This window comes from Mustela nivalis, assembly GCF_964662115.1.
Source record: "Mustela nivalis genome assembly, chromosome: 17".
Lineage (NCBI taxonomy): Eukaryota > Metazoa > Chordata > Mammalia > Carnivora > Mustelidae > Mustela > Mustela nivalis.
Window position 1 is genome coordinate 8,666,282 of NC_139036.1, and position 18,309 is coordinate 8,684,590.

The following is an 18,309-nucleotide window of genomic DNA, read 5'->3' on the forward strand; positions in this document are numbered from 1 at the left end:
TCTTAAAAAAAAAAAAAAACAAGTTAGAAACACTACCAAAGAACTAAACATAAACATAAACTTACACATTACTGTGTATTTGTTATCATGTTCTCATTTAGAATTTATTTAAGTTACTGGACAGTTCGATCACCATCAATCAGCGACAAGAGCAGAAAATCTGTACAGCGGAATCAGAGCTTATGCAATTCCTTCCACATAGTCAGCTGATCAAGGTCACACAGAACATATGTAGGCCATGTTGCATGGTTCAAAAGACACCTTGGCCTCCAACATCACAGGAAAAGGAACATCTCAGCCAAATTTCCAAAGACAAAAGTAATAGATGATATGTCTTTGAGTTTGTAAGAGCCCAAAGGATTCTCAGAGATCATTTGAGTCTGCAGGATCTTTGCCACTTACACTGTGGCAAAGAACATAGATATATTTTTTTGTTCAGGGTTGTTTAAAGTAGGCTCCACGCCCACAGTGGGGCTTGAACTCACAACCCCCGAGATCAAGAATCGCATGCTCCACAGCGGAACCAGTGCTTATATTGATTTTATTTTTATGTTTAGCTTTTTGTATTGATTTTAGAAACTCACCACCAACTATGTAAGGTGAAAGCCCACTTGGTATTCTCCAAACATTTCACTCAAGAGCTAGTAAAGTAAAGTGTGTGCCAATATTGAACAGTTTCTTGGGATCCATCTCAGGTATAGATAAAGTGCCTTTTTCCCCCCTAGATTTTACTTATTTATTTGAAAGAGAGAGTCAGAGAGCACAAGCAGGGGGAGAGGCAGAGGGAGAGGAAGAAGCAGACTCCCTGTTGAGCAGAGAGCCCAGTGTGGGGCTCAAACCCAGGACCCTAACATCGTGACCTGAGCCAAAGGCAGAAGCTTAACCGACTGAGTCAACCCAGGTGCCCTAACATGCATTTTTACACAAGATAAAGTATTGTACTTTCTGACTGGCCCCTGATTACTAGGCTTTTGTGACTTGATCTAAATGCCCTCAAACAAAAATCTACATCCTAGTGTTATCTGCGTCTAGCCACTTGACGCTGGGCACGATATTTTGCCTTTTCTGAGCTCCAGTTAAGGGATTTAGAAAGAAATACGAAAGCCCTGGTTAAAGGAAAGGAGATGGATATCATCACCATCAACATTTACTCTTGCAAAATGTTTTATAGGTTAAAGGCACCTTTATGTAATTATTTCATTTGATTTCAATATACAGGGTCTCTTCCATCTTCGATGGTGTATGATTTGATGATTTAAGAAAATACATGCTCGGTTGGTAAAATTCGCTTTTTTTTTTTTTTTTTTTTTAGCAGTTTGTTTTAAACAGTCTGCATTTTAAATGTTCCTGCTGTGGGAAAAAGTCATCACCTTTAATGTCTACATTTTTGTTGGAAGACCACATCGCTTTCAAAATATTTTTCAAAACTCAAGGAGAGGTGTGACTTACTATTTAATGATCGGCTGTCGTTCACACATAGTCTGTGGTTCACGGGGAGAAATTCACCGTAGAGTAAGACTCTCCAAGAGAAAAAGTATTCAATCTATCTTCTTGGACGATCTTGGCATTTGTTCCCATCAAGGGCTACCCAAAAGAGTGCAACGGAAACACTAGGGTCTCTGAGACCCCACATCCTTCTGTGAGCAAAGCAACTTCTTTGTATAAGTTTTGTTCCGTTTTCCTTCAGTGTAAAATTTCATTTGAGCCAAGAGTTCCAAGGTCATCAAATATTTGAAAACTACTGCTTAAGGGAACACATGTGGATTTGTAAATTCTGCTAAATCTACTTATATATTGTGATATAATTCTCCCTACTGATGCTGTAAAAGAATTTTTCCCTTCTTTTTTTTTTTTTTTAACTGAAAGCTACGATATAAACTATTCACGCTGACCCTACATATCCCCAAAGACCTCCTTTATAATTCCACCCTGTGGCTTGAATGAGCTTTGAATGGATGCCAAACATTTTCTATCTCCCCGGCTAAAAAGGCCAAGACTACAAAAGAAGTCAGGCCAAGGGGGTGGGGGGGGGTGGGGGGGAGAAATCTCCGCCGTAAAGTTTTAAAGAATTTTCAGATGTTAATTCTGACCCGAGCTCCAGAGTGATTCACTGGTGGGTGATGCTGACTAATCTTACTTTGGATTTCTTAATCCATGTTCTATTAATGGATTTTAGCCACAGCTCCAAAGGTTAGGAATTAAAGACCCCATTTCCACCTCTTTTTATTAAATTATTCTAACCTCATCTTGGGTAATTCATCACTGTCTCACTCACTCTTGGTATCCACGTTGGGAATGGAAGGGCCAGTAGCTCAAATTACCCTCACCACCTTCCCAGACGGACTCTGAGAAAACAAGGCCTGCGTCTAGTTGCTTTGAGATATGAGAGGGCAAGTCTTCCTATTTTCCATCCTGCGCTGCAAAATCTCCAGCTCTGGGAGACTCGTGCTCCTTGACAGCTCTCTTCCCTTCATTGAATCACACCCCCTTCCTTAGGGGTGACGGTTTTCACGCTGACTTCGGTGGAGCCTTTGGGCGTCACACCCAAGTAGCCATCCGTTGGCTATACACAGAATGCATGCAGTGGACACAGATCCGGAAGGCTACTCAAACGACAGACAGACAGCTCAGGTCCTTCTCCACCAGTGAATGGGGCTGGCTTTCTGCCTCCTGTACAGGTCACAAACTAGGCTGAAGAAACGGGAGGCTTTGACTTAATCGTACCTATTACGGGTAGAGTCATGGTGTCGCCAATTCATGTGTCGAACCCTTAACCCCCAATGTGATGGATTCGGAAATAGGGTCTTCAAGGAGGTGATGAGAGTTAAATAAGGTCCTAATAAGACTTAGAGACTCTTCTAGTAAGAAGGGGGAGAGAGCCCAGGGTGCCACACTGAGAGGCAAAGCCATGCAAGGACATAGTGAAACCAGCCCTGCTAGGAGACACCTTAAGCTTGGATTGCTAGCCTCCAGAGCTGGGAGACAACAGATCTCTGTGGTACTTCATTATGGCCACCATAGAAGACAGAGACAGCACATCCCTCCATACCTGGAATCAGCCTAAAGCGGAGACAATTCTAGACTCATATCTCTGTCTTTAAATGTCTGAGGGGCTACCATGTGGAGAATCAGATTTTTCTATGTGTCCCATGGAGGAAATCTAGAAGGAGCGGGAAAGGATAAAGACTTTGGCTTTATTATTATTATTATTTTAAAGATTTTATTTATTTATTTGACAGAGATCACAAGCAGGCAGAGAGGCAGGCTGAGAAAGAGAAAGGGAAGCAGGCTCCCTGCTGAGCAGAGGGCCCGATGTTGGGCTCGATCCCAAGACCCTGAGATCATGACCTGAGCAGAAGGCAGAGGCTTTCACCCACTGAGCCACCCAGGCGCCCTGACTTTGGCTTTATTATAAAACAAGAGTATTTAACTGCTGAAGGTATCCAAAAGAAAAACAAACTATATACCCCCAAAAAACAAGACGCCCTGACACGAGTCACTATTTAATAGGATCTTGTAATGTCGCACTAATAGGACTCTATGACAGTGTCAAGGTGGTAAAAGAAGACTAAGGAGATCTCTCGGGAATGGTTATCACTAACGAGCCTGTGATCTTGGGCAAGTTGCATAAAGTCTCTTAAACTTAGTTTCCAAAGGAAAAAAAAAAAAATTTTTACAGCAAGTCCAATTCTCATGAAAATCAAAGAAGACCATATTAGTGGAACATCATCTAAATGGAAACATCATCCTTGTAAATGTAATTGGACGGAGGGTTCCTCCCCATTGAGAACTATCCAAACCAGATGCAGACACAGAGAAAACACACGTGAGTCCTTCATTAGACAGGTCGAGGGCGTCCTTTCTAACTCGAGCATAACAGCCCATTCTGCCTTTTCCTTGGAAGGAAAGGGCTCCCTGCTCGGGAGCGGATCTGCTCTCCCCCAAGGCTCTGGCTCATCACTCGCAAGCCCCGCAGTGTCTGGTGCAAACCCAGCCTCTTTATTCGCTCTGCTTGGCTCACACTGCTGCGTAGAAGTGATGTCAGGAGCTCAGACTCAGGTGAGCAATGAGGAGCAGATGGTGTGTCCCAAGCCCGGAGCCTCTCCTCGTGCCCCGCTCCTTGGAACAAGAGTAATGATTGTGAGCGGGCAGTGATAGGATGAGCAAAGATGCGGGTTTTCCACGGGGATCTGCAAAGCAACATCCTCTTAAAAGGCAAGGCAGCTGTTGCCGCGGGCAACACAAAGGCACCCCGATTGGTTATTGTTTAGGAACATGGTGTCCCCTCCACGGCTTTACTGTCCTAATCTGATTAATGAAAGGGGGTCGCTAACAGGGTGTCTAGCTCGCTGCACCCCACGGCTGACCCGCACCGGGCAATCCCCCCACCCCCCAGAACATCAATTCTCAGCGCCCTCGTCAGATAACCATTTATGAAAAGATGAATGCGTGTGGCGATCTCGGGTGAAGGAGGCTGATGTATGGCTTGTTAATGATCGAAATAATCAGTTTGGGAATAAGTGGCGTGTGGGTTTGTCAAGTGGCAAGCTGGGGGCCATTAGCATTCTCCAGGCACCTCGTCTTTATCTCCAGGCTGGTGTCTGACAACTCCCCAAGATCCCCATGAATAAATACCGAGCCTTGCCCAGACATAATTAAACTGCCAATGCAGATATACCTAAATAACACTGATATCTTAATGACACCAGATAGTGTTCAAATAATGAAAGCACCACGAGAGGGACCGTGCACAAGGAATGGAGACATCAAGGCTCTCTGCTCACTCGGTGGCTCATCCTGGGGTTTGCCTGTCATCATGACAGAGCTTTCCTTCCTCGATTTTCTCCTCCATTGTGTTGCCTTCACCATCTGAGAAACCTTTTCTCCCTTCTGCCTATCTCCGCGCGGGAACGAAGCATCTCTCTGGAGGGAAGAGGTTTTTTACTTTCTGTCTCAGTCCCCTGAGCTCTAGAACTGGGGGTCTGTCTTGGTGATCTCCCCAGTGACCCAGCTGTGCTTGGGACACAGAAGGTGGGCGATCCTGGACCAGAGGCTGCATGACATCTTCCAGGAGGTCACAGAAAAGACCTCTCTCTTCCACGGAAGGGATGCTCTCTTCCTGGTATCTTTGTCACGCAGAGTATCTAGCAGAGTAACTCAAAAAGTTTCAGATAAATGGACATTCATCTCCAACTTCGAGTCGTTTGGGGCGATCACGTAGGTGTAGTTCTCTACTTAATTTCCACCAGTCCTTTTCCACTAAGTTCATGACACTAAGAGGTAGACCCTCTTCTCACCACTAAGATGTGTGTACTTTCACCTGTCCAATCCCTCTATCTTCCAAAAAAAAAAAAAAAAAGTAGCTGTTTCCCAAATTTTTCTACTGGTTCCGTATCACACGTCTCAAATTTCCATTATTGTGCCACTGACTTCCCTAGGGGAGGGGATTGTTCCTCTCTCGACTGACTATTCACAGGCTTAATTTCCTCATCTGAAAAACCGAGAGGTTGGACAAGATCATCATCTCTCAAACTGTGTTCTCTAGAACACCAGCCTTTCACAGTGATAGTGCTGACTAGAGGTTTGGTAAATAATGTGTTCAATGAGTGAAAATACATGTACCATGAAAAATAAAATGGATTTCATAGGCAAATAAGTTTGGGGAGAGGTGAGATAAATGTGTTTAATCTTGACTCTCGGGCTTTCAGACCCTGTAGCGGGCTAATAAGCAACACGAAACTCCAAGATATATGATATGGAACATTAAGCAAACATATTGAACTGGAGGATTCATGTTCTGCAAGTTTCGTAGACAGCCCTCTCAGAGTCCGCATTAGACTCAGTGACTACCAAATTTCTTACTCTATTAGATTCTATGACCTATTAGAATCCAGGACCATGTGTCCCACGTAGAAGTCCCTCTCCATCCCCATCCATGACAGAGGAAGGAAAGGAGTCTTCAGCTCAATCTCTCCCCTCAGCACCTAACCCCACGTCTTGCCTTTAACAGTCCCTATTATTGAACTATACTAACAAGTCCAAGTCTCCTTTTCATACTCTAATGGTTTCCAATAATAGTCATTTCCACAGTCTTTAATGACTTTGTACCTGTATTGCTTTTTATATATTGTCTTTATTAGTTCGGGCTATTGTAACAAAATACACAGGCTGGGTGGCTGAAGCCACAAACTTTTTCACAGCTGGGAAACTGGAAGGTCCAAAATCAAGGTGCTAGGAGAGCTGGTGTTTAGTGAGAGCGCTCTCCGGTTTTGCGGATACCTACCTTCTTACTGTATCCTCTCACGGCATGGGGACAGAGGGCTCTGTCTTTTCTCTCCTCGTAAGGACACGAATACCAACCTGGATGGTTCCCCCATCATGGCCTCATCTAAACCTAATCACATCCCGAAGTTTCCCTCCAAGTATCATCACATATGAGATACAAGATGGGGAGGGAGATGAAAACCTTCAGTCCATAACATATAACCACCATGTTTCTTAACATCCTAAATAGTATTCAGGTGAGCGAACCACACACAACCTTGACCTTTGTTCTACCGTCTTGACTAAGACTTCCCTGACAGCCTCTACTCTATCTATACCTGTCACCCATCAACAATGGCACAAACTTAGTTAATGTACAGCATTGCTCAGTCTCTGCTTCTTATGGCGGTATTTGCTCTTGCTGCATTCCCTTGGCTCCCCAATATTCAACAATCCTGACCCAGGGAGATTTCCCTGACACTGATCCCTCTCCACGAACCAACTCCATTGTTCCTCACTCTGTTGGGTTCTGTAGCTGGACCATTCACAAATCCCCTCAACCCCCATGAAGAGTTTACTGTTTGCTCTAGTAGTTGTCATACTTGGAACTTGCTAGTCAGGTCTTTTTCCATTCCAGCTTCTAGGAAATTTACCGCAAAAAGTCACAAAACTTGCCTATTTTAACTCACTATAAATTCTCTTAAAAAAAAAACAAATTTTGTTATTTTTTCTTATGTATTCTCTACCCACAACACAGGGCTTAAACTCACAACCCGAGATCACGAGTCACATGTTCTACCAACTGAACCAGACAGGTGCCCCCTCCATAAATTCTTTTCAACAAATTTAATAGGACTGTTAATGGCTAATGGTATTTACAGGGCTTTCTATTCATTTCTTATTGATTTTATCTGAAAACTTTCCTTTTCTCTAGACACACCATTTCCCCAAATGTCCACAGGATATTGATGGATATTCTATGAAAAGAAGAGTCCATGGTTATATATATGTTTGGGGGAACATAAAGTCACTAAAACAAGCTTGTTTCATTTATTCTCAGAGTTTTAAAATGCTAATATGCATTATAAATCTGCTAAAAAATACAGCAGTATTAAACATTTAGAAGTTTATTCAATATTCAAACCTATTTATTAGTAATCTACCAGGACACTACTCCTACCTGGTGGTAGCAGAATTTTTTTTTAAAACTGAGAACGCAAGAACCAAACTCAGAATAGAGTTAGTTTAAATTTTATTTTCTTTTGCTCTTGAAATTTTGTATTTTTTTTTCCAGTTACATTTTCGTTCTAGAACTTGTGACACAGGAGTCTGCTAGCAGTTCACCCGCTGATCCCCTTTGCTTTTTGACAAGATGATATTTTTCACCCACTCAATCCAGTATGGTACGGCATGTGACTGAGCTCCCGCCAACAGTGGGAGAGCAAAGATGGCGTGCATCGCTTCTGAGCCTGGCTTGTGAAGACTTCTCTTCCACTATCCTTCAAGTGCTCTTCTATTTCTGGCTCCTGGAATGGGGATAAGCCCCAGAGCAAGCTTGGAGGCATGTGTCAGATGAGAAGCCTTGGTCCCTGAATCACTGTGTGGAGCAGAGTCGCCTGATTCGAAACACCTGCACTGTCAGATATCTGAGTGAAAAATAAACCCCCGTTTCATGCAGACAATCCTATTTGGGGATTTATTCGAGGCCGGGACCAGGCTGAGACGGGTGCACAATTTTCAAAAGGTGCACCCTATGAGGAGGCACCCCCAAATTAGTAATCAAAGTAAGATTTGAATGCATTTACTTTTTTAAAAAATCAGAATTGGTGCAAAAAATTACCCATCATGAGCAAACTATCAACATTTTAAAGAAAGACAGGAACACCCATTTCTTTGCTCCAGCAGCTTGTTTCCCAAACTAAGAGAGGGTTCTCCCACCGTGCACACAGCTGTAGATTAACTGTCCCACGCAAAGGGCACCCAGGTAATTGTAAACCGCTTAGCTAGAGTCCTTCACTCTCAGGCTCCAAACTGTTTTTTCCTGCTTACACAGATCTCTCATTCTCTGGAAAAAAAAAAAAATTTTTTTAAAGACATTTTATTGAATAAATTGCATTTGCTTCCATCTTTATGTGGTACGTTGGTACGTGAACTGCCTCCCATCCGTAGTTGCTCCTTCTTAACCTTCTCCATTATCCGGAACCCTCCTCAGTGAAGGACCAGACTCCACCAACTTTATCATAATCCTCTATTTGCCTTGTGGCACTTCCTTGCTCGCTTTCATGTTCTCCATATCTGATTGAATTCAGGAATCACTACTTAACATTCCAGGTCTGAGTCTACTCTATCCCACTCTGCGGAAGGCTTTGAGAAAGTCAAGAATCCTGTCTGGGTCCTCCTTCTTTCCCCACACCCACAGATGCCCATTGATCGGCATGTACTGATTTGATTTCACCTTCACTTTGTGGCTGTCTGACCGGCAACTGCTGGATTTGCTTCTTGAACACTTTCATTTTCCCTTGGCTGGCCACAAGACTTATAATCTGAGTGCTAGGTACGTCAGGGAAAATACGATCGCAGCATTGATCAATATAGCTTCCCCACGAGAGCATTCTCAAGGGCAATATCAAAAGGGGATACGTGCACTGGGGAGGGCCTGTTTCTGTTTTCTCATTTGTAAATTTATTTATATACATTAAAAAAGAAAGAAAAAAAAGTTCCCATCTGTACCGAAATGCATTTTTCTCCAGAACTCGGCCTACTGGCTGGACAAACTGTTAAAATTCACCTTCAGGATTTCTCAGTGCACAGTTTGTTAGGAACATCCCGGGCGGGTCTGGGGGACCCTTTCAAATGCAAATGAAAGCAAAGAAAAGTGTAGCTAAGACTTTTCAACTTCCAGCCTCATCAGCGGCCCTTGTCCTTGAGAAGAGGGAATCAAAACAGTAGGTTAGGGTGAGGGCTTCCCACGGGTTACCTTTTCACAGCAAGCAAACAATCTGAACCTTGAGCAAACCCAGTCAAGGAGTTCTTCCCTCTGTGGTTCCTGACTCTGCCATTATCCTTCCCTTTAATCAGGGAGAACAGTGATCTATCGATTGCCTCTAAAAGAGGCCTTTTAGTGTCATTGGAACTTCCAGTTCCCAGGGTCTAAGACTTCCTAGTCTTTCCACAATTGAGTTAGCTTAAATTTTTCTTCTTCTTTTTTTTTTTATTCCCACAAGGCAGGGTCTACACAGTAACCACGAATTATTACTGGCGCAAAGGCACATACAAATTCCAGAGCCCTGTTAACAAGTGAGTAGATTTTCCGCCATTGAGCTGGAGCCCCGTTCCTCTGGCTCCTTCCAGGCACTCCCCGTGCACGTGGGACAGGAGAGTCAGTGGGGAGGCACCGCAAGTCCCGGGCCCAGAAACACCTTCCCACCCCCAACAGGTGCAGCCCCGGTTTGCAGGAAGGAGCAGCTCTCTGCTGCTGCACCTGCTGATGTGGGAGCTTCCACAGGCCATCACTGTTCGGTGGTTTTACAAAACCACCAGTAAAGATCCTCTGAGGAAGATTCCTTGCATGCTTGCTTTCTCTCCTAGCTGCCAAAACTCATATCCTGTGTCCTGTGCCTGCTACAGCATCCTCTCCAGGTCAGACTGCTTCCTCAAGAAACCACCCGTGGACCAACATTCTAAGCAGCAGTTCAAGTCTCCCTAAAAATCTCGGAGATGACATCTCCACGTTCCCATCCACAGCACACTTTGGCTTTGGAGACTTTTCCTTCAAGGTGCCCTGGACAAGCTCATTGCTATTCTCAGTGCTCCTGGAGTTCTTTCTAGGCACATGAACAGGACTGATTTCTAAAAAGATTAAAAAATAAAAAATCAAGCTCTTTATCCCTAACCCCCACTCTTAACTCATTCAAGTACTTCATTTTATTTTATTTTATTTTATTTTTTAAGAAAGAGAGAGGGAGAGAGAGCATAAGTGAAGGAGCAGGTGCACAGGAGGAGGAAGAGAATCTCAAGCAGGTTCCACGCCCAGCACGGATCCCAATGTGGGGCTCGATCTCACAACGCTGAGATCATGACCTGAGCCAAAATCAAGAGTCAGATGCTTAATCGACTGAGCCACCAGGCGCCCACTCAAATATTTACTTTTTTTTTTTTTTTTCTGGTGAAGATTTATTTATTTGACAGAGAGAGCATGGGGTGGGGGGCGCAGAGGCAGAGGGAGAAGTAGACTCTCTGCAGAGCAGGGAGCCTGATGCAGGGCTCAATCCCAGGACTCCGGGATCATGACCTGAGCTGAAGGCAGATGCTTATTGACTGAGACACCCAGGCCCCCAAATACTTCCTTTTAAAACTGTTAGTAGACTCTTGGGACTACCTGCCCACATCTTTATCAAATGTCCTCTAACACGATATCCAGAGGGAAATTTATTCCTTTGATGCCCTTTACAGATGGGCTCTTTAGAGCAATGGATGATCTAATCATTCTCCTACGAAAAATTTAGGCAAGCATCTCAAGGAAAAGGAGCCCCCAAGATCCACGCACGACGTGGCTGACACGATTGCCTGCAAGGATGCGGGGCTGGACCCTGCCAGGAAAATCAGAGGTTCAGAAGGAAAAACAACATTCTTGGTGAATTAACCAGAGCAGGGGATTTCTGGCCTCAGGAATAAGACATCTTATCCATCCGATTGTAGGTTTATTTCCGAAGCGGGGTGGTCGGGGGAGGGTGTTTGTTCTGCTTCTTTCTGGGGTTTCTGGAGCCCGTGCTCCGGGCAGGACAGCAGTCTGCCCAGTTCCGAGCCTTCTGCTGATGGCCGAAGAACAGCAGGGAAATTCACAGCATTCTAAGAGGTAATTGCCAGTTATTGCTCTACCAGTTCCAACTTTAGTAGCAAACGAGCAATGTAAAAATGTATCAAGTTGGGGCGCCTGGGTGGTTCAGTGGGTTAAAGCCTCTGCCTTCGGCTCAGGTCATGATCCCAGGGTTCTGGGATCCAGCCCCGAATCAGGCTCTCTGCTCAGTGGGGAGCCTGCTTCCCCCTCTCTCTCTGCCTGCCTCTCTGCCTACTTGTGATCTTTCTCTGTCAAAGAAATAAAAAATCTTTAAAAAATGTATCAAGCTTATTAAAAATAAAAATGAGAAAGTGATCACAAGGGACATGGCAAATCCACTAAGTTCTCCCAGACACCACCACCACCACCAGACCGGCTGTCCCGTCAGGCAAGGTCCCACGTGGCACTGATGTCACCAGGGTGCGGTCCCTGAGGGATGGAGGCTCAGGGATCAGGGAGCAGCCCCGCCCTGTGATCAAAGCCTTCCCTGCTGAGTGCTGGTGACTCAGAAACCAGTCAAGTCCCAAACCCGCGATGCCAATCTAGTTTGAAGCACGCTCAGCCTTCCTTCGAAAGAGAGCCAGGGTGCCAGTTTTCAACCAAGAAGGGGGGAAAGGTCACCCAGATTTTCAAAACCTGCCAGCGTGGGAAAAGATGCCATCCCTGAGGTTCTACGAGGTACCACTGCCCTCCCATCCCTCCACCTCCAGGACCGCCTTACTATCTCGAAACAACACTATGACAATATTCACCTAAGTGGCTTCCCTGTAAGGCAGACCGCCCCCCTTTCCAGTCGGTCTTGCATCTGGGTTCTGTCAAAGTTGTCTTCCTTAATTCCCCTGGGGAGGGCATTATTACTCCAAATCATTCGGTGATGAGCAGATCTTGATGGAACATTTCAGTCTGGAATTCACCGCTATCCCCTGCGGAGTCCCAGACTGCCCGCCCCCTCTCTAGTCCTATCTCGGACCCCCTCCCCAGCCTGCGACCCACATTTCTGCTGATCTAGAACACCTATGGCTCCCTGAGCACAGACAGAAAGAACCTTCACCCTCCTTCTTTGCTGAGCCCTGTGTCTGCCTGGAACTCCCTGCCCCCCCCCCCCCCGATTCCATTCCCTGCTCTTCTAAACCCACCGCTTCCTGCAGTGTGGAGGACTGCAGTGAGAACAGGCAGACAGAGAAGCATGACCCTCCCCTTAAATAATGCCCATTTCACTTAGATTCAACTCGGCAGCAAAAAAGCATGAGCGAAATAGGGCAGGGGATCCACACTGACCTTCGGCTGGGGTTGCAGGCCCTAGGAAGTCAGGCAGAGGAGCTGATGCTGTCCACGCCTCCTCCGCAGGCTCACTGGCTTCCCGCAGGACCCCTCCCGAGCCAGCACTCCAGACCTTAAGGAGAGTCTCAGGTAGGGATCTAAGTCTCTAAGATCTTCCCCTCCCCACGGAGTTTAAGACCTAACACCCCAACAAGACATGAATCCCCTACGACATATATGTGGCACTTTAACAAAAAAAGATTTTATTTGTTCATTTTGACAGACAGCGAGCACAAGCAGGGCAAGGGGCAGAGGCAGAGGCAGAAGCAGGCTCCCCACTGAGCAAGAAGCCGGATGCAGAGCTCGATCCCAGGACACTGGGATCATGACCGGAGCCTAAGGCGGATGCTTCACCGACTGAGCCCCCCAGGCCGTCCCAAATGTGGCAGTTTTTAGTGAAATAATGAAAATGAAAATATTTCTTTTCAGCCCAAGGGGCTGGGATGACCACGCAACTTTGAAATCAGACACAAATTTCCATGTGCCCCTCCAAGCACACGGCAAAGTTTAGTTCCGGGTGTGCGAAGAGGTAAATGCGCATGGGCCTTAGTATGTTAATACACAAGAACTGGGAAACGGAGACGAGGGCACGGATATTCTTGGAGAAGTTTTTCTCAGTGTAAATGCACAGAAACAAGCCATGAGAGGAGAAGAGACCTCGGGCTTCATGAAAACGCCTCCTTCTCAGATCCTTCATCCGTTCTAGGCAAAAGGACCCCAGGAAGATCAAAATGCAGGAAACCTCCCTCCTCATAGAAAGCTCATGTCCAGGTTCCTCCGCAGAGCGGACACAGTCGGACTTAAGCTAGGGGTTGGTCGTGGGGTTACGGTACCTCATACCTTCCCTGAACAGCAGTGCACTGCGGCCAGCAGTAAACAGAATCTACCTTAGAACAACAAGGGTAGGGCGCCTGGGTGGCTCAGTGGGTTAAGCCGCTGTCTTCGGCTCAGGTCATGATCTCAGGGTCCTGGGATCGAGCCCCACATAGGGAATCTCTGCTCAGCAGGGAGCCTGCTTCCCTTCCTTTCTCTCTGCCTGCCTCTCTGCCTACTTGTGATCTCTCTCTGTCAAATCTTTGGGGGGAAAAAAAAAAAGAACAACAAGGGGAATCCCCCTCAATTTAGGGAGGGTTAGAACACAGGGAGAAGTCCTAAAACACACACACACACACACTCAGAAACACAATGGTATTGGGGTCTGCACCCAGCAGAAAATCCACAGAATGGCAGAAACTGTCCCGGAATTCAAGGTAGCAGCCAGGATAGGAAGATCAGGTAGTCGGCACTGTATATCCAGGGACAGGGCTCAGCCCAGCGAGTCAAACAAAACCCACACAGCCCCAGTGAGCAGAAACCCGTCATCTTGTCCAGCAGAGTCACAAAGACGGCCAGGGATCGGAGGGACAGCTCAGAAATGTTTTCCCAGTGGGTGCTCTGGGCTGTGGCCTCTTTCCCCCTCCTCACCGCTGCTGAATCACCAAATCAGAATGTTTTCCATTAACTGGACCTCCTGTTTATCTGAGGTGAATCACGCACCCTGTCTTTTGAGCAAATTAAAGGCTCAACCGTCAAGTATGAGTCAACAGATAACCACCGGCACGAGCTCTAGAAAGGGAAGCCACAGAATTAAAGGAAAGGAACAAAGCCCTACCTAAATAGAAAGAAGACAACAAAGGTACATTTTGGAAAGGAAAAAAAGAGTGTACAGCACACCGACAAAACCCGAAATGAGATTTAAGTGATAGGTGCCCAACGTGCCCAGATAGAGGAAGGACTTTATAAAAGCAGAGAGAAAATGTGAAATGCTCAGACGAAAGACAAAAATGAAAAGGGGATAGGTGAGGGGCGCCTGGGTGGCTCAGTCAGTTAAGCATCTGCCTTCAGCTCGGATCATGATCTCAGGATCCTGGGATCAAGCCCCAAATAGCGCTCCCTGCTCACTGGGGAGCCTGCTTCTCCCTCCACTTCTGCCCCTCTCCCTCCTGCTCATTCTGTCACTTGCTCTCTGAAATAAATACATAAAATCTTAAAAAAAAAAAAAAAGAAAGAAAGAAAGAAAAGAAACAGAAGAGAGGGAGGAAGGAAGGAAGAAAGGAAAGAAAGAAGGAAAAAAGGGAAGAAAAAAGGGGATACGTGAAAAAAATCATTAAAAGAGACAAAACAAGTGGAAAAGGTAATTGTCAGAGGCCAAATTCATGTTCTGGAAAAAGCTTTCACAATCTGGGATCTCAGAGAGGAAGAGATTTGCCATAGAGGAGGCACACTTACCGAAAAAGGACAATCATGCAATGTATCCCAGTGAACGTTCTGAGTTTTAAGAATACAGACAGAATCCTACAAGTCATCTGAAAGGAAGACACAGCAAATGGTCAGAGGCATCTCTGTCACAAGGTTAAGCGCTGTTAAGGCCGGGAATCCGATTTCGGCAGGATTTCTGGAGAAAGTATCGAAGACTCAGGAAAGCTATATTCCACCAACACTAATGGTCTTTTCTTAAAGTTTTATTTATTTATTTTTAGAGCAAGAGAGTGAGTGAACAGGGGGAGAGGCAGGCAGAGGGAGAGGGAGAAGCAGACTCCCCGCAGAGCACAGAGTCCGACGCGGGACTCAATCCCAGGACCCTGAGATCATGGCCTGAGCTGAAATCAAAAGTTGGATGCTTGGGGTGCTCGGGTGGCTCAGAGGGTTAAATCCTCTGCCTTTGGCTCAGGTCATGATCCCAGGGTCCTGGGATCGAGCCCCACTTGGGGCTCTCTGCTCAGCGGGGAGCCTGCTTCCCCCTTTCTCTGCCTATTTGTGATCTCTTTCTCTCTGTCAAATAAATAAATAAAATCTTAAAAAAAAAAAAAAAAGTTGGATGCTTAACTGACTGAGCCACCCAGACACCCCTAGATACTTCTGGGTGCCTCTTCTTCTGAAAAGATTTTATTTATTTATTTGAGAGAGAGAGCACAAGCAGGGGGAGCAGCAGAGGGAGAAGCACATCCCCCACTGAGCAGGGACCCCAATGTAGGGCTCGATCCCAAGACCCTGGGATCATGACCTGAGCCAAAGGCAGATGCTTAACCAACTGACCCCCATGAGCCACCCATGAGATGTATCTTCTGAAGAACAGAAACATTCTCCCACATAACCAAACCATGATCCTACTCCAGATATTAACATCGAGACAATTTATTATTATTACCATTATATGTCATAACACGTGTCTGGATTTGGGTTCAGACTATAGGGTCATGGGGTGATGGGCATTAAGGAGGACACATGTTGTGATGAGCATTGGGTGTTAAAAAAAACTAATGAATTGTTACATCAAAGACTACATCAAAGACTAACGATGTCCTATATGCTGGCTAAGTGAACATAAGAATAAAAAAAATATTGATATTTACAACTAAAAAAAAAAAAAGAATATAGGGTTTTCATTAACCTGCATATTCTTGTGTATTCTGCCCACGTTAGGGTGAGCTGACCTCTTTTGGTGCAAAACCAGACGGCTCCATCTCTCCATACCAAGGAGAAGACCCGCTAAGTAGTTAAATATTATGTCTTATATAATAATGATATCATACATAATATTAAATATTATAATTCTATCTTACTCAAAGTACAACTACAGCACAAGTCCCACGGGAGAAACGGACTTCGAACTCACACACTTCAGGGACAACGTTGTAAATTTTTTTGTTTGTTTTTTGTTTTTTTTCCCAACGTTCGGGAAATTAAAGTGACATTCCTCAAGGTCACTGGCTGAGGAGAAATCCAGACTGAAATTCCAGCAGTATCATCTGGCAGAGCCCCAAACTTGAGCTGCGGGGACGAGGGTGTAACAGATTCGTTACGAGGCCAGGAGCAAACGGTTGCCAGGTCCCTGTTTGGGTTCCTAACTCATCGATGCAGAGGGGCCCCGTCCCTCGTGCACGCTGGAGCTGTCTTGGGACCTTGTCAAGGACACACAGGCTCCTTGGAGCCCACCTCTGGCCCATTCAATAGGCATTTCCGGCCAGGACAGGTGTCCCGGGGGATTTTACTAAGCATCGAGCACGGGGACCCCGGGCCTGGAGGACCGGGAGCTCAGGCACAGGCAGGGCACAGCTGTGCGTTTCCATCCGTCTCCAACAAGCATGGAGTCTCTCGTCTCAGTGCGTAACACCGGCCTGCATTCTTCTCTCCCCGCTGCTGATTTTCTCGCAAGCATTCACCCTGACCGGCTGCCAGGCCGGGGCCATGCCTCCACACATTGGCCGCAGACCTCCCGCCAGGCTGGAGACTCTGGGGAATTCGAGCAGGATGGAGGGACATGGCGGTCGATGGCAGCCCTTTTGCATACATGGGGCCGTGCATCCTGCCAGCACAAATGCCCAGATCGCAGGCTGGGGAACAGGAGGAACCAAGGGCCCACTGAGGACGCCGTGTACCGGGCAATGTGGGGCCAGAGACAGCTTCCACAGAGAAGTCCTTGGCCGTGATGGGTGGGCCAGAGAGCTCAGCCGCAAGAGAAATTGGTAGCTGTCAAAGACACCCAAGTGTCCCTTATGGACAGTTGAATTCCCCAGCAAAGACCCATGTTTGTGCTGTTTCAAGTACCCAAAAATGAGAACACAGGACAGATGGGACTCTGTCCCTTTTTACCCTTCTGGCCATCCCCACGGCCACACTGTCTTTTCTGGAATAGGCAAGTGGTAACTTTGGCTCCCTCTCCAGGGAAGGGGAGCTCTGCACCATGCGACAGGCCAGGAGATGAGTCAGACCCTGGCGTGGCCTCAAGCAGCAAGAGGTAGGGACACCCCCAAGGCCACTCTGTGACACCTCACATCCTGTCCCCAGTGTGACAGCCCCAGGCACACACAGAGAAAACAGTGGAGCCAGGACAGTAACCCTATCTGACTCCTGACACTGCGGCCCCCTCCCGCCCCCTCTGATCTCCCTTACATCCTGGGATTGAATGACCCTATAAAAATGTCTAGCATGAAAGACAGATTCAGAAACCAAAGAAACATTATCCCGATGGCAGTCCTTGAACGTCCTCTGTCTTCAGGCCCTTTCCCTGGGGGCCCCACCATACCTACCCACCCCCCAACCCCTATCCCACCCCAACCCCCAGCCGGGCAGAGAATTTATGGGCTGTAAGTCCTGTTTTTCTACATTGATGGAAATCGCTGGCAAACATTTCCACTGGCCCAAACTCCATCCAAAGCGTCAAATATCAAGGCACCCAGCTGGGCTCCGGGAGGCAGGGTTTATGAGGCCCATCAATGGACCCCAAGACCCTAAACCGTCTTATATTTACGACGACAGGACAGTACTTGAGTTCATAAAAAAGATGGTTTTTGTCGAACTTCGGTTGCCCGGAAGGCCTTAGCTTCTTTTTACAAGGAGACTGTGTATCGGGAGCGGATGCAGAGCCTGAAAAGCTCAGTCAGCCAGCTGCTGTTGGCTCACTTGGTTGGGGTAGAGGAGTCAAAGTGAGACTTAAAACGGTCCCTCAACAAGAATCCACGGATTGTCAGGGGTTGAGCTGGAAGTGGGAAAACATGTACCTGCTCTGGGCGTGCTGCAGAGGGAAGAGAAGCTGGGGGGAAGGCAAACACATTCCCCAACCTTTCTAACCCCCCTTCCTCCAGGGACGCGTGAATCCCAATTAGAAAGGAAGAAAGGCAGTTTGTGGATGTCTCAAACATGCCACCGGAACCCTGGGACAGATTAGAGGCACGATCATCTTTTCAGGGTGGCAAGGGTACTCGAAGGGGGTAAAATCAAAACACAGTGTGAGCGGGGACATGACAGGGGTGCCACCTGCCCTCGAAGGGAGGGAGCTAATTCTCTGCTCTTTCAGGAACCGTAAGTGTCTGCGTGTTGGGTCTGTACCAACGTCATGAATCACTCGG

The 18,309-nt window shown here is 46.6% G+C and overlaps 1 protein-coding gene across 1 annotated transcript in view; it reads right to left on the bottom strand.

Annotated features, from left to right (window-relative positions):
* HS3ST3A1 (heparan sulfate-glucosamine 3-sulfotransferase 3A1) overlaps positions 1-18,309 on the bottom strand; it is a 95,676-nt gene that overhangs the window by 45,512 nt on the left and 31,855 nt on the right. The window lies entirely within an intron of this gene.